We start from the raw sequence: 15,714 nt of genomic DNA on the forward strand, positions 1-15,714 counted from the left end.
ACATTTCATCCCTAGGTATTTATCCAGTGGAAGCATATGTCTCTACAAAGGCTTGTGCATGAATGTTCATAGAACATTTATATGATATATGACATGGCTTATGTTTCACACAGGTCCTTCTGAACCTTGAGTTTGGACTAGGCTCCAGAAAAATGAAGAACAGAAGGAGGGAGAACAATTAGGAAGCCATTACAATAATATGGATTGGGATAACAGTGGCTTAACCAGTTTGATATGATGGTAAAGTGGTGAGAAGTAGGCAGATCCTACATAAATTTTTAGACAGACATTACTGCATTTTCTGATATACAGGATGTATGGCATAGAAAGTGGAGAGGAGTCAAGGATGTCTCCTAGACATTTGGCCTAAGTGACTGGAAAAATGGAATTGCTGTTAACTGAATAGGTAAAGCACCAGGGGGAACAGGCTAGGGGAGGGTAAGATCAAAGGTTTGTTTGGGATATGCTAATACTGAAGTGGGCTTCCCTGATGGCTCAGAGGTTGAAGCGTCTGCCTCCAATGCGGGAGACTCGTGTTCGATCCCTGGGTTGGGAAGATCCCCTGGAGAAGGAAATGGTAACTCACTCCAGTATTCTCACCTGGAGAATCCGATAGGAATCCGGAGGAGCCTGGTAGACTACAGTCCACGGGGTCGCAAAGAGTTGGACACCACTGAGCGAGTTCACTTCACTTTAATACTGAAGTATAAAATACTGAAGGAAAGTATCTAAATATGGAAGTAAATATAGAAATAGAAAAGATGTAATCCAAACTCTGATGCCTAGATCTATGCATGGATAACATGTCTAAGAGACAAGGAAAAACAAACCACGTAGATTGAGAAGAAATAGCTGGGCATAAGGAGGAAAGCCAGGAGAATGTAATACCCTAGAGATCACTTTTTTTAAAGTATTTAAAGGAAGATGGGGTAATATACCCTCTCAAATGCCACTGACAGGTTTACTCACATGAGAGGAGAAGATTAGACATTCAATTTAGCATCATGACCAATGGTGGCTCTGATGAGAACATCATTGGAATAATGGGCTTTAACGACTGATTAGGGTATAGTGGAGAGAAAGGAGTTGGAAATGAGGACTGTAAGCAAATCTTTTTTAGATTTTCTGTGAAGGAATACAGAAAAATTAAGCGGTAGTTAGAAAAGCATGAAGGATCAAAAGAGTTGTTTTTGTTTGTTCTGATTTTGTTTAATATTTTTTGCTTTGCTTTGTTTGGTGTTCTTTTGTTAGTAAATTTGGAAGTACAAGCTAATGTATTTGGTGGCATTTGATATGTTAAAATATGATATATATCTATGGGTATATTTTCTTACTTTTTTATTTTGAAATGATTATAGATTCACAGAAATATGCAAAGATAGTACACACAAGTCTTAAAAATATTTATCCAGTTTTATACTATGCTTATAGCATATATAACTATCCTAACAATATCAAAACCAGGAAGCTGACCTTGGTAGAATGTAGAAGTAGAGTTCTAAGTCATCTTATCACTTGTGCAAATTCATGTAACCACCACCACAATCAAAATACAGAACTATTATTCCAACTCTGCAAAGATCGCTCTTGTGCTGCATATTTATGGCCATGACCTCACTCCTGCCTGATTCTATTCCTTACCACTGGCAGTCACTAATTCGTTTGCCATCTCTATAATTTTCCTTTACTAAAATGTTATGTAAATGGAATCATACAGTATGTGACCTTTTGATATTGGCTTTTTCTCACTCTGCATACCCTTGGGATCCATCCAAGTTGCTGGTGTATCAGTAATTGTTCCACTTCATTATACATGGTATGGATGTACCACCATTTGTTTAACAATTTCCCAGTTTTAAGACATTTCAGGAATGTCTGTATGCTGAAGAAATCATCTAGTAAAAGAAAGGGAGTGAACTTCCCTGCTGGTCCAGTGACTAAGCATCCACCTGCCAATGCAGTAACATGGGTCTGATCCTTGTTCCAGGATGATCCCACATGCCCAGGGCAACTACTTGTGATCCACAAGTCCACGAACCACAACCAATGAGCCTGTGCTCTAGAGCCCAGGAGCAGTGTTCTTGGGTAAGCACAGAGAAGGTCCAGGGCTCAAGTAGAAACCAGAGACATTCATTCGAAGTAAAGCTTATGAAGTCAGAGTCAGTGGGCAAAAATGCAAGCAAATGTGTGTGCAGGGGAGAGGGGGGAGAGTTTGTGGAACCCCTTTCCCAAAGGTTTCTCCTTTCTAAATAAATCAGCAAGCAAGGTCATCAACTGAAAGGAAAAGTTGTTGCATGATGAAGGAGAAAAGGAAATGCATTCAGCAGGCCTCTAGGAGAGTAGAGCGTAAAGAGATCAGACAGACATCAGATGTCATGCTGTGGCACAGAAGGCCCACAAAGATAATAACTGTGAATTTAAAGCCCAAGTAACCAGCATGGCTTGCTTCTCTCCCACCTCATTCAGCTGCTCAGATGCAGGTGCAGGAAATGCCGGAGGAATAATGACTTGAAATTGACAGAGATGAAATGAGAAGAATAAAGACAAATTCAGGGTTTGGAAAGAAGTATTTGGTTTTGTTTTAAAAAACGTGAGGCACATTATAGCCATTAGATGTTCTGTAGATGCAAGCGGGGCTTTCCCAATGGCTCAGCAGTAAAGAAACCGCCTGCAATACAGGAGACGTGGAAGAGGTGGGTTTGATCCCCGGGTCAGGAAGGACCCCTGGAGGAGGGTACGCAACCCACTCCAGTATTCTTGCCTGGAGAATCCCACGGACAGAGGAGCCTGGCAGGCTATGGTCCGCAGGGTCGCAAAGAGTCGGATAGGACTGAAGGAATTGAGCATGCGCACAGAGATTCAATAGGCTTAAGAGAAAGGGACAGGTTGCCTTGAATTATAAAGAGAAAGCCAATCCTGTATATCATCACTGTGAACCAGTACCCTGAAAATTCCACTGAGGGGCTGCGGTGGTGACTCCTTGGTCAGTTAAGGGGCTGGCACTTAGCCCTTAAGGCCACCATTTTCCAAGGAAGTTTGGAGCTATCTTTAGTCAGCTCCCTCAGTCGCTGCTATTTCAATGTCTCCAGACATTTGAGTATCTGTGTAGGCCTTCCCTTCTCTTTCATTAAACATTCATACCTTACCCTACTCAGCCATTCTGATAAACCGTTGCTATTTTTCCATCTGTCAGATCTGAATATCACAGCAGGAAAAGAGAAGTCTGGTTAAAGTCTTCTGTGGGAATGTTCGTTTTCCTGACTCATTTGGCTGGGGTGTTCAAGCTCAGAAGCTTTGCAACTCCTCCCACACAATGAATGTGATGCAGAACATCCCGGTGGATATTCCTGGGCCAGGGACAACAACACACGAAACAACGCAGGCTTGTGCAGTGTGTCTGAGGCAATCGATGTGTCTGTGATTTCACAAAGCAGGCTGCCACTTGGCCGAGTACAAACACGACATTTCTAGAGGCTCTGGGGAGAGCACTCAGAAATAATGCCTCAGTTCAGAGACATTTCCACCTCCTCTGGTTGGTGTAGCCCTTCCAGCCTGATGCATCTTACTGTGTCTGTGGAAAACAGAAAGGTCAGCATAATTTCACTGGTGCATCTGCTTTTTAAAGAGGCTGGGAGCTAGGTAGCTTTCTAATTTATATCATTTATTTTCAGTAAATTTCTGGCATGCAGTCTGGTTACAGGTAACAAGGAACAATATCCTCTTGGGAAATAGAAAACTACGTCAGTAATCTGGTGAACCAGCTTGATCTGTTTTAGTACACTCAAGTCTCATATTCTTTCTCTTTCTCTCTCTCTGACCCCTCAGTCCTCACACCCCCACCCACATTTCTCAATCTCCAAACCAATGCCCCACCTCTGCCAGAAAATAAACGAGGAGCCACAGTACTTACCTGGGTCACAGCACTTTGTTACTTAGACAAAAAGAATAACAAATAGTTTAAATTCTGTCATTAGCAGAGGTCAGAAGGATGACAGAGTCAAATCTGCAGGCTCTTCCGTAGGGCCCTTCATTTAGCTCTGCCTAATTACCTTAATTTTCCAAGTTCTTCTAAGTCAGCGCTCAATTCAAATCACAGCTAAAAATGCTCTTCCTCCTGCTATCTGCATGTTTCAGTTCAGCTCAATTCAGCCACTCAGTCGTGTCCGACTCTTTGAGACACTGTGGATTGCAGCATGCCAGGCTTCCCTGTCCATCACCAACTCCTGGAGTTTATTCAAACTCATGTCCATTGACTCAGGGATACCATCCAACCATCTCATCCTCTGTGGTCCCCTTTCCTCCCGCCTTCAATCTTTCCCAGCATCAGGGTCTTTTCCAATGAGTCAGTTTACTTTCACATGGGACAGCATGTTTACTTTCACCTTTTTTTTTTTTTAGAGGTAAACGATTAGCTTTATATTTTTTCCTTTATTCTTATTAGTTGGAGGTTAATTACTTTACAATATTGTAGTGGTTTTGGCCATACATTGACATGAATCAGCCGTGGATTTACATGTGTTCCCCATCCTGAACCCCCCTCCCACCTCCCTCCCCACCCCATCCCTCTGGGTCTTCCCAGTGCACCAGCCCTGAGCACCCGTCTCATGCATCCAACCTGGGCTGGCGATCTGTTTCACACTTGATAATATACAGGTTTCAATGCTATTCTCTCAGATCATCCCACCCTCACCTTCTCCCACAGAGTCCAAAAGTCTGCTCTATACTTTCACCTTTAAACAACAAAGACTGCAAATATAACCTTCCACTGATCTGCTCCAACTTTAAAAGATTTAAAGCAAAACTGACTGAGAAAGCAACCTTGTAGGCCTGTGAGCCCAAGAACAGATAATCTCGTCAAGCAGCAGCAGCCTGCAGGGGAAATGTGCTCCGACAGGGCACTTCACAAAGCTGTTTTCTTGGTGTCTGCTTTAGTGACTGGGTTATAAAAATGCTCAGGGCTCACTGGAAATCAGAGGGCCTGGGAGGCAAGAGGGAGGATGAGCGGCTGAGAGGTCCAGGCTGGTGCAGGCTCCTCCCAGCAGATGCTCTGCAGGCCATGGGGCGGCATGGCCCCGCAGGCCCTGCACAGGCAAAGAACTGGACTTTTCCCAGGTCGGTCCTCAGCTCTATACCCTCATGCTGCTATTCACTGCCACCCCCTCCTCGCTCCGACTATCCCTCCTAGGTCGCATCCTGTCTCCACATCCTTCTCTCATTTGGTCACTGCCTTCTCAGTTCTGTCAACTTGCCAAACTGTTCACCTCAGGGTTTTTGCATACACTGTTCCTTTTGCCTCAAAGATTCTGTCTACCTGTTTCATTTTTGTCATTTGGGTCTCATCATAAACACAGCCTTTCCCAAGAGTGGCCTTCCCCAGCTGTGGACTCCAGATTAGATCCCCAGCACATCAGGGTCCCTCATCACACCCTGGTCTGGTCCTTCTTTACCATAATTTGACATTTTCACTTTCCTTGTTCATAAACACTCAGCAAAGAAGTCTAATTTATTCACCATTGCGTCAATACCTAGTACTGTGCCTGGCCCAGTGTAAAAGGTGCTCTTTATAAATGACACTTGATTTTAGTACAGTTCTTTTTATTGAGTGCCTTTACATAAAAGAACAATCCTGGTAAGTGGTTGCCCCTCTTTCCACCAGTAACCTGAACTGCCTAGGCATCCCCAGCACTGTGCCATGACCTTGAAATATACTTCCTACTTCCTCACTTAATCATCAACACAACAATGTCATATCATATCCATTTTATATACAGAAAAGGAAACAATGCACGCATTTCCCAAAATGTTTAGAAATGATAATGCTAAAATATAAAGCTATATAAGTATTTCAAGCATGATAACAAGCCAATAAGGTCTCATCATAGGTTATGATACAAGTTGTATAAAGGTTATTTTAAAGGACATTGCCTAATTCTTTAGCAGGATTACATCATCTCTGTATCAAGTTCAGGAAACGTAGAATGATGAAAAGAAAGTATGCGGTGCAGACACCCAGCTAGCACCTAACAGAATGTGAAGTATGTGATCAAGAGAACTCTAGAAGCACAGCACAGCATCTAATACCAATAAAGGAGGTACCCACGCCGTGTACCTGGTATGATTACACCAGTACACTGTTCAGTTAAGATCAAGAGCTGTAGAATAAGACAGACGTGAGTTTTAATCCATGCTCTATTATTAGCTACTTTTGATTGATTCTCTCATCAAATGAAATATAACCATCTCATCTCCCAACAAGGGTGTGAAAAGTAAATTATGTATTCAGATTGGTGAACACAATGTGTGACACAGTAAGTGTTCAATAAATATTGATTTTATCCTAGTAAGTATTATTAATATTATTATTATCATTAGCTCGGGTTGCCTGCCACTATAAGACCAGAGATTTTAGCTCCCGTTTACGAAAGTTCACAGGCTAGATCTTGGATGCTTGATGGGAGGTGAGGGGATTCCTTACAAGTATACTGCAGGAGCCCTCTCCCCTGTATTTGAGAAATCCTATATAATAGCACCTTTGCCCCTCTAGTTATTTATCATGACTGAAAAAAAATTCTTCCTCTGAAAAAATAGTGTCATTCGATACTATGTAATAGATCTTTCTCATTACCTACATTTAGTAGCATTTATAAGTATGTGGTCATCAAAAAACCCCAAAATTTTACTTTTATTTTTGTGAAATTGTTTTAAATATAGATTAGCTCTTAGAATCTGCCAAAAGGTTGCAGTTTTATGCTGTCTGATAATTTGCTCCCTTGGGGATATCATTTGTTATCATCCTAATTATCACTTTGAAGCATTCTTGAAAATTATGCTCAGAACAATTTGTTCAACCACACCTTGTTTAGGCTACATTCAGATTTGACTCTGCTGGCTGTACCTAAAACAAATTTGCAATTACCTCCACAGGGATTTTCAGAATCACTTCATATGGTGAGTGGAAACAATAATCTGGGTGCTTAACTACTGCTTGGGAATTAATTGGCACTCAGATAACATATATTAAAGAATTGCATGGCACGATTTAACATAAAAATAAGTTCTGTTAAACAACCAGCTCTTATGGCTTATGTTTCAATACAGAATGATGCTAATGATTGAAACTATCATTTGAACTGTATTCACTTTATTAAAAATAAAGCTATAAGGCAACATGAAATTTAGAGCTTTGCTCTTAGCCTCAAGAATTCTTTTCATAAGAAAACGATAAATAAGTTTTATTACTGGAAGGATGCTGCAAAGACATGTAATTTTATATCTTTTAAAGAGATTTCAATGTGGATGGAGTCACTAAAATCAAGGCTTGGACATTTCTAACCCTCGATATAGATTTTATGGGTATATCTTTCCTTTTCTCCTTCCCCTTTAGCTTCTCTTCTTTGCTCAGCTATTTGTAAGGCCTCATCAGACAACCATTTTGCCTTTTGGCATTTATTTTTCTTGGAAATGGTCTTGATCACTGCCTGCTATACAGTGTCACGAACAATGATCACAATAAAGGACAGAAAAAGTATGGACCAAACAGAAGCAGAAGGTATTAAGAAGTGGCAAGAATACACAGAAGAACTATACAAAAATTTCATGACCCAGATATCCACGATGGTGTGATCACTCACCTAGAGCCAGACATCCTGGAATGCAGTCAAATGGGCCTTAGGAAGCATCACTATGAACAAAGCTAGTGAAGGTGATGGAATTCCAGTTGAGCTATTACAAATCTTAAAAGATGATGCTATGAAAGTGCTTCATTCAATATGCCAGCAAATTTGGAAAACTCAGCAGTGGGCAAAGGACTGGAAAAGGTCAGTTTTCATTCCAATTACAAGGAAAGACAATGCCAAAGAATGTTCAGGTTACTGCACAATTGCACTCATCTCACACACCAGCAAAGTGATCTTCAAAATTCTCCAAACCAGGCTTCAGCTGTACATGAACCGTGAACTTCCAGATGTTCAAGCTGGATTTAGAAAAGGCAGAGGAACCAGAGATCAAATTGCCAACATCCGCTGGATCATCGAAAAAGCAAGAGAGTTCCAGGAAAACATTTAGTTCTGCTTTATTGGCTATGCCAAGGCTTTTGACTGTGTGGAACAAACTGTAGAAAATTCTGAAAGAGATGGGGAATACCAGACCACCTGACCTGCCTCTTGAGAAATCTGTATGCAGGTCAAAAAGCAACAGTTAGAGCTGGACATGGAACAACGTACTGGTTCCAAATAGGGAAAGGAGGACAACAAGGCTGAATATTGTCACCCTGTTTATTTTACTTATTTTCAGAGTACATCATGTGAAATGCAAAGCTGGATGAACCACAAGCTGGAATCAAGATTGCCGGAAGAAATAACAATAACCTCAGATATGCAGATGACACCACCCTTATGGCAGAAAGCAAAGAAGAAGTAAAGAGTCTCCTGATGAAAGTGAAAGAAGAGAATGAAAAAGTTGGCTTAAAACTCAACATTGAGAAAACTAAGGTCATGGCATCTCGTTCCATCACTTCATGGCAAATAGATGGGGAAACAGTGGAAACAGTGAGAGACTTTATTCTCTTGGGCTCCAAAATCACTGCAGATGGTGGTTGCAGCCATGAAATTAAGAGATGCTTGTTCCTTGGAAGAAAAGCTCTGACCAACCTAGACACCATATTAAAAAGCAGAGACATTACTTTACCAACAAAGGTCCATTTAGTCAAACCTATGGTTTTTCAAGTAGTCATGTATGGATGTGAGAGAGGACTATAAAGAAAGTTGAGCACCAAAAAATTGATGCTTTTGAACTGTGGAGTTGGAGAAGACTCAAGAGTCCCTTGGACTGCAAGATCAAACCTGTCCATCCTAAAAGAAATCAGTCCTGAATATTCATTGGAAGGACTGATGTTGAAGCTAAAACTCCAATACTTTGGCCACCTGATGCGAAGAACCAACACACTGGAAAAGACCCTGGTGCTGTGAAAGATTGAAGGCAGGAGGAGAAGGGGAAAATAGAGGATGAGATGGTTGGATGTCATCACCGACGTGATAGACATGAGTTTGAGTAGTCTGTGGTTATTGGTGATGGACAGGGAGGCCTGGAGTGCTGCAGTCCAGGGAGTCACAAAGAATCAGACACGACTGAGTCACTGAGCTTATAGATTTTATGAAAGAAAAACACTCATAATTTTATGAAATGTTCTCTCTTACTGAAGACTTTATTTTCCTTAGATTTTTTTCAGTGCATAAAATAAAAAACAATTTTGATTACAATGTGAAACAAAGCATGATTTCCTAAGTAAAGTCAGAGACATTGAAAAATGTCAACGCATGAATCAACTTTTCAGAAAATGACTACTGAAGTTAATACTATCCTAGTTTTGTGATTCATTTATTCAATCACTCATTCATTTGTTTGTCACAGAATATTTATTGATGATTTTATTATGTGTCTGGCACTATTACAGCCTTGGAAAAGAAACATAAAATAAACAAAAATTGGATGCCCTCAAAGACCATCCATTCTAGTTGGTTGTTGAGGATGGCCAATAAACAAAATATATAAGTGAAATTTATAGAAATTTAGATGGTGATAATTTCAATGGAATAAATAAAGCAAGAAAGTGGAATAAAAAATACTAGGTATGGATTTGAAATTTTAAAGAGGAAAGTCAGAGTAAGCTTTACTTAGAATATCACATTTAAACAAAGACTTGAAGGAGAGATGTTAGTTCACACCCTTCTTGGAGCCTCCTGTGTATAATCTGAAATTTGCCCCCATACTCAAAGGGCAGACAGAGAGAGAAGAAGGAGGCAGGTCTCTCCAGATTGTTGGGTGGTGGTTTTATTAATGAAGGGAACATCCTCTTAAGGGTGGTCTTGGTCATCCACAAGATGAGTAGACTTCCACACCCAGATACCAGTGCCAGAATCTTAAATTTTTACATAAAGTTCTGTACTGGTCTCAGTCACATGTGCCAGCAGATAGTCTCAATAACTCATTGTTCTCTCAAGGTTGGCTTTGGGCAAGTTCTAGCAAGGAGGCCGAAAGAGCACTCATTACAAGGAGGGAATTCTGACTGCCTGGGTCAAGGTCAAGCGTTAACCCACGACACGTCCTCTCTTGATTGACCTCCTCCAAGAGAATGAAGCAAAATATTGCAGAAATTTTAGAGGAAAGAGGGTTCAAAGAGAAAGGATATTAGGAATAAATGCTTAGAGCTGAGAAAGTGGCTGGCACTTAGGAGGAAAATAAAAAATGAAAATGTGACTGGCATGTCATTAGAGAGGAAGAAAGAAAAAAGAGCGAGGGACAGACAGGTTCGACATCAGATCTAGAAAGGTCTACTGTAAGGACTTACAGTGAAATAAGTTGTGACTCAGCTCTTCATTATGTCTGGAGAAATATCTTAATCATCTACTATTTCCTACACACTCTATGATAATGTCCACTTGGTACTATACTAAAAGACTCATGGTTGAACTCCAGCTTTTTTAAAAAATTCTTGATTGTCACCAAGACCAATAATAAAGGTGAAATATATCAAATTCTAAAATGCATGCCAGGAAAAAAAATAATAAAATGCATGCCAGGGATGGAGGGAATTTTGTTTAAATAATTTGCTTTCAATTCAATTTTTTGAACGGTGGCAGAAACTGCTAATGGGTCTCTAATGTCTTTACCAGCTGATAGGATGTGTGCAAAAACTACAAGTGCTGGGATTTCCCTGGTAGTGGAATGGTAAACACTTCACCTTCCATTGCAAGGGGTGCAGGTTCGTTCCCCGGTCGGGAAGCTAAGATCCCACATACCTTGAGGCCAAAAAAACTCAAAACATAAAACAGAAGCAATGTTGTAACAGATTTAATAAAGCCTTGAAAAACGGTCCATGTTAAAAAAAGAAAAAAACTTTAAAAAAAAAAAATCTACAAGTGCCAACTCTAGGTCCTAAGGAAGAATACATGTTTCTATCTTGGCTCTTTCCCTTTCATGGCTGCCCAGTAGTCGGTGAAACTTGGAACAGAGATGGCAGTAACATATTAAGTTAAGCAGTTATCCAACCAGCTATGACTGCTTATTCTTGGTTGGTAATATGAGAAAGAGACAAAGGCCTTTTTTTAGCCCATATTTTGGGGTCTTTGATTTGCACCAGCTTAACCTGCACTTTATCAAAGATATTAGCAAAACAAGAAGTTAAATGACAAAGAACTCCTAAAACTCTATATTATTTCATTATAATCTTTAACCCTTTTATATTCACTTTAAATTTCTTTACTGCATCCCACAGGGAGAAACAAAACTATAATTCACTGTACTTTTTATCATAAATAAGGAACAAGAAATCCATGACCCTTTGACTCTAATTTTTATTCGATCTTTGATGGAAAAGGAAATTGGGGGTCTTAGGAAATAATGTGAACAATTTCTCAAAGAAAAGCTATATTTTATGGCACAAAAACATTTCCTTTTCTTGGTGATAATTAAAGTGATATATACATCAGATTTGTTTAGGAATGTGTGAATAATGAGAGTTACATATGGTACAGGGAAGCATTCACTGAACTATGATATTTTAATATAGCTTGCTGCAGGAAGAGAGAGAGAAGAGATTAAGAAAGATACAGAAAATAAAACACAGAAATTTAGGGTGCAGGCGACTGCAATGGAGAGATATAGGCTAACACAGCAAAGGAGAAACTTAAAAACAGACACAAAAGAACTAGACAAAGGAACATGGAAGAAGACTGTCAAGAATCATGGTGGAAATTTGATTATTCTTGTCTTGTTTTGTGTTTTTAGCATAATCCTAGAAGATCTTCACTGAACTCAGAAAACAGTTAATATTTGAAGTTCTTAGAGCCATTGTCTGAGTAGCTGAGCAGAAAAAAAACAGCCACCAATAGGGTGAGAAGTAGGTCAGTTGTCTCTGCTTACTTTTATAAATTACAAAGTATCTCAAGGACTATTTTACAAATATCTTTTAATGGACTATATACTACTCCTGATTTTTTCCAGAGGTTTATTTACATGAATATGTCCAAAGTCACTAATATTTCAATTATGATTTTTTTCCTTGAACTTCCTTAAATGATTTTTTGTGTGTGTTAATCACTCTGCAGCTCATTCCTATTAGGATTATAAAGCCAGTTGATTGAGACAGAAGAAAAGAAAAACAAACAAAAAAACTCAATGCATACTATTTTACAGAACTTAAATGACAATTATCCCTTCACTGATCACAGCCTTGTCATGGCAAAGGAGCTTGTGTAACTCAATGAAGCTATGAGCTATGCTGTGCGAGGCCAGTCAAGACAGGTGGGTCATAGTGGAGAGTTCTGACAAAACGTGGTCCACTGAAGGAGGAAATGGCAAACTACTCCAGTATTCTTGCCATGAGAAGTCCACGAACAGCACAATAAGACAAAAAGATAAGACGCCAGAAGATGAGCTCCCCAGGTTGAAAGGTATCCAATATACTCCTGGGGAAGAGCAGAGAGCAATTACTAATAGCTCCAGAAAGAAAGAAGCATCTGTCCAAAGCAGAAATGACACTCGGTTGTGTATGTGTCCAGTGGTGAAAGTAAAGTTCAATGTTGTAAAGAACAATATTGCATAGGAAACTAAAATGTTAGGTCCATGAATCAAGATACTAATAAATTGGACAAGGTCAAGAAGGAGGTGGCAAGAGTGAACATCGACATCTTAGGAATCAGTGAACTAAAATGGACAGGATTATTGTATGCAAAACAGAAAAAGAGACACAGATGTACAGAACAGAATTTTGGACTCTGTGGAAGAAGGCAAGGGTGGGATGTTTCAAGAGAACAGCATCGAAACATGTATATTATCTAGGGTGAAACAGATCACCAGCCCAGGCTGGATGCATGAGACAAGTGCTCGGGCCTGGTGCACTGGGAAGACCCAGAGGAATCGGGTGGAGAGGGAGGTGGGAGGGGGTATCGGGATGGGGAATACATGTAAATCCATGGCTGATTCATGTCAATGTATGACAAAACCCACTACAATATTGTAAAGCAATTAGCCTCCAACTAATAAAAATAAATAAATAAATAAATAAAATGGACAGGAATGGACTGATTTAAATCAGATGACCATTTTATCTACTACTGTGGGTAAGAAGAAATGGAGTAGAGCTCATAGTCAACTAAAGAGTCTGAAATCCAGTACTTGGGTGTAGTCTCAGAAACAACAGGATGATCTGGGCTTGTTTCCAAGACAAACCATTCAATATTACAGTAATCCAAGTCTATGCCTGAACCACTAATGCCAAAGAAGATAAAGTTGACCAGTTCTATGAAGACCTATGAGAACTTATAGAACCAACACCAACAAAAGACGTCCTTTTCATCATAGCAGATTAGAATGCAAAAGTAGGAAGTCAAGAGATTTCTAGAGAAACAGGCAAGCTTGGTCTTGGAGTTTAAAATGGCTAAGAGAGCTTTGTTAAGAGAATATACAAGTCATAGCAAACAACCTCTTCCAGCAACACAAGAGATGACTCTACATGTGGAATCACCAAATGGTAAATTCTGAAATCAGATTGATCACATTCTTTGCAGCCAAAGATAGAGAAGGTCTATAAGTCAGCAAAAACAAAACTTGGATCTGATTGTGGCTCAGATCATGAACTCCTTATTGGAAAATGCAGGCTTAATTTGAAGAAAGTAGGAAAAACCACTAGACATTTCAAGTATGACTTAAATCAAATCCCTATGATTATACCATGGAGGTAACAAATAGATTCAAAGAATTAGAACAGGTGGAGTATCTGAAGAACTATGGACGGAGGTTCATGACATTGTACAGGAGGCAGTGACCAAAACCACCCCCAAGAAAAAGAGATGCAAGAAGGCAAAGTGGTTGTCTGAGGAGGCTTTGCAAATTGGCGAGGAAAGAAGAAAAGCAAGGGCGAAAGGGAAAATATGCCTAACTGAATGCAGTTCAGAGAGTTCCAGAGAATAGCAAGGAGAGATAAGAAGGCCTTCTTAAAGGAACAATGCAAAGAAATAGAAGAAAACACTAGAATGAGAAACACCAGAGATTTCATACAGAAAACTGGAGATATCAAGGGAACATTTCATGCAAGGATGGGTATGATAAAGGACAAAAATGATAAGGACCTAACAGAAGCAGAAAAGATTAAGAAGAGGTAGCAAGAATACAAAGAACTATATGAAAAGTGTCTTAATGACCCAGATAACAACAAGGTTGTGATCACTTACAGAGAGCTAGACATCTTGAAGTGTGAAGTTAAGAGGGCCTTAGGAAGCATCACTATGAACAAGGCTAGTGGAGATGATGTAATTCCATCTGAGCTATTTGAAATCCTAAAATATGATGCTTTTAAAGTGCTTCACTCAACATGCCAGCAAATTTGGAAAACTCAGCAGTGGCCATGGGACTGGAATATGCCAGTTTTCAGTCCAATTCCAAAGAAGGGAAATGCCAAAGAATGTTCAAACTATCATACAATTGTGCTTATTTCACATACTAGAAAGATCATGCTCAAAATCCTTCAAGCTAGGCTTCAGCAGTATGTGAACTGAGAACTTCCAGATGCACAAGCTGGGTTTAAAAAAGGAAGAGGAACCAGAAATTCTATTTCCAGCATTCCCTGGATCATAGAGAAAGCAAGGGAATTCCAGGAAAAAAACATCTATTTCATGCTTCATTGACTATGCTAAAGATTTTGACTGTGTGGATCACAAGAAACTATGAATCACATGAAATTGTTACACTGTGAACATTCTTAAAGACATGGGAATACCAGAGCACTTTACCCGCCTCCTGAGAAACCTGTACGCACGTCAAGAAGCAACTGTTAGAACCAGACATGGAACAATGGACTGGTTCAAAATTGGAAAAGGAATACAGCAAGGCTTTATATGGTTATCTTGTGAATATAACTTATATGCAGAGTACATCATGTGAAATGCTGGAATCAAGATGATGACTCACAAGCTGAAAACAAGATTGTTGGGAGAAATATCAACAACCTCAGATAGGCAGATGATACTGCTCTAATGGCAGAAAGCAAAAAGAAACTAAAGAACTTCTTGATGACAGTGAGAGAAGGCAGTGAAAAAGCTGGCTTGTAACTCAACAGTCAGAAAACTAAGATCATGGCATCTGGTCCTATCACTTCAAGGCAAACAGATGGAGAACAAGTGGAAGCAGTGACAGTTTTTCTTTTCTTGGGCTCCAAAATCACTGTGAAGGGTGACTGCAGCCATTAAATTAGAACGTTTGCACCTTGGAAGGAAAGCTATGACCAACCTAGACAGCATATTAAAAATAGAGACATCACTTTGCCAACAAAGATTCATATATTCAAAGCTGTGACTTTTTCAGTAGTCACGTACAGATGTGAGAGTTGTACTATAAAGAAGGCTGAGTGGTGAAGACTGATGCCTTCAAATTGTGGTGCTAGAGAAGTCTCTTGAGAGTCCCTTGGACAGCAAGGAGATTAAGTCTGTCAGTTCTAAAGGACATCAACACTGAATATTCTTTGGAAGGACTGATGCTGAAGATGAGGCTCCAATACTTCGGCCACCTGATACAAAGAGCTGATTCACTGGAAAAGACCATAATGCTGGGAAAGATTGAGGGCAGGAGGGGAAGAGGGCATTAGAGGATGAGATGCTTATGTAGCATCACAGACTCAATGGACATTATTTGAGCAAACTCTGGGAGATAGTGAAGGACAGG

Source organism: Muntiacus reevesi, chromosome 21, assembly GCF_963930625.1.
Source record: "Muntiacus reevesi chromosome 21, mMunRee1.1, whole genome shotgun sequence".
Classification (NCBI taxonomy): domain Eukaryota; kingdom Metazoa; phylum Chordata; class Mammalia; order Artiodactyla; family Cervidae; genus Muntiacus; species Muntiacus reevesi.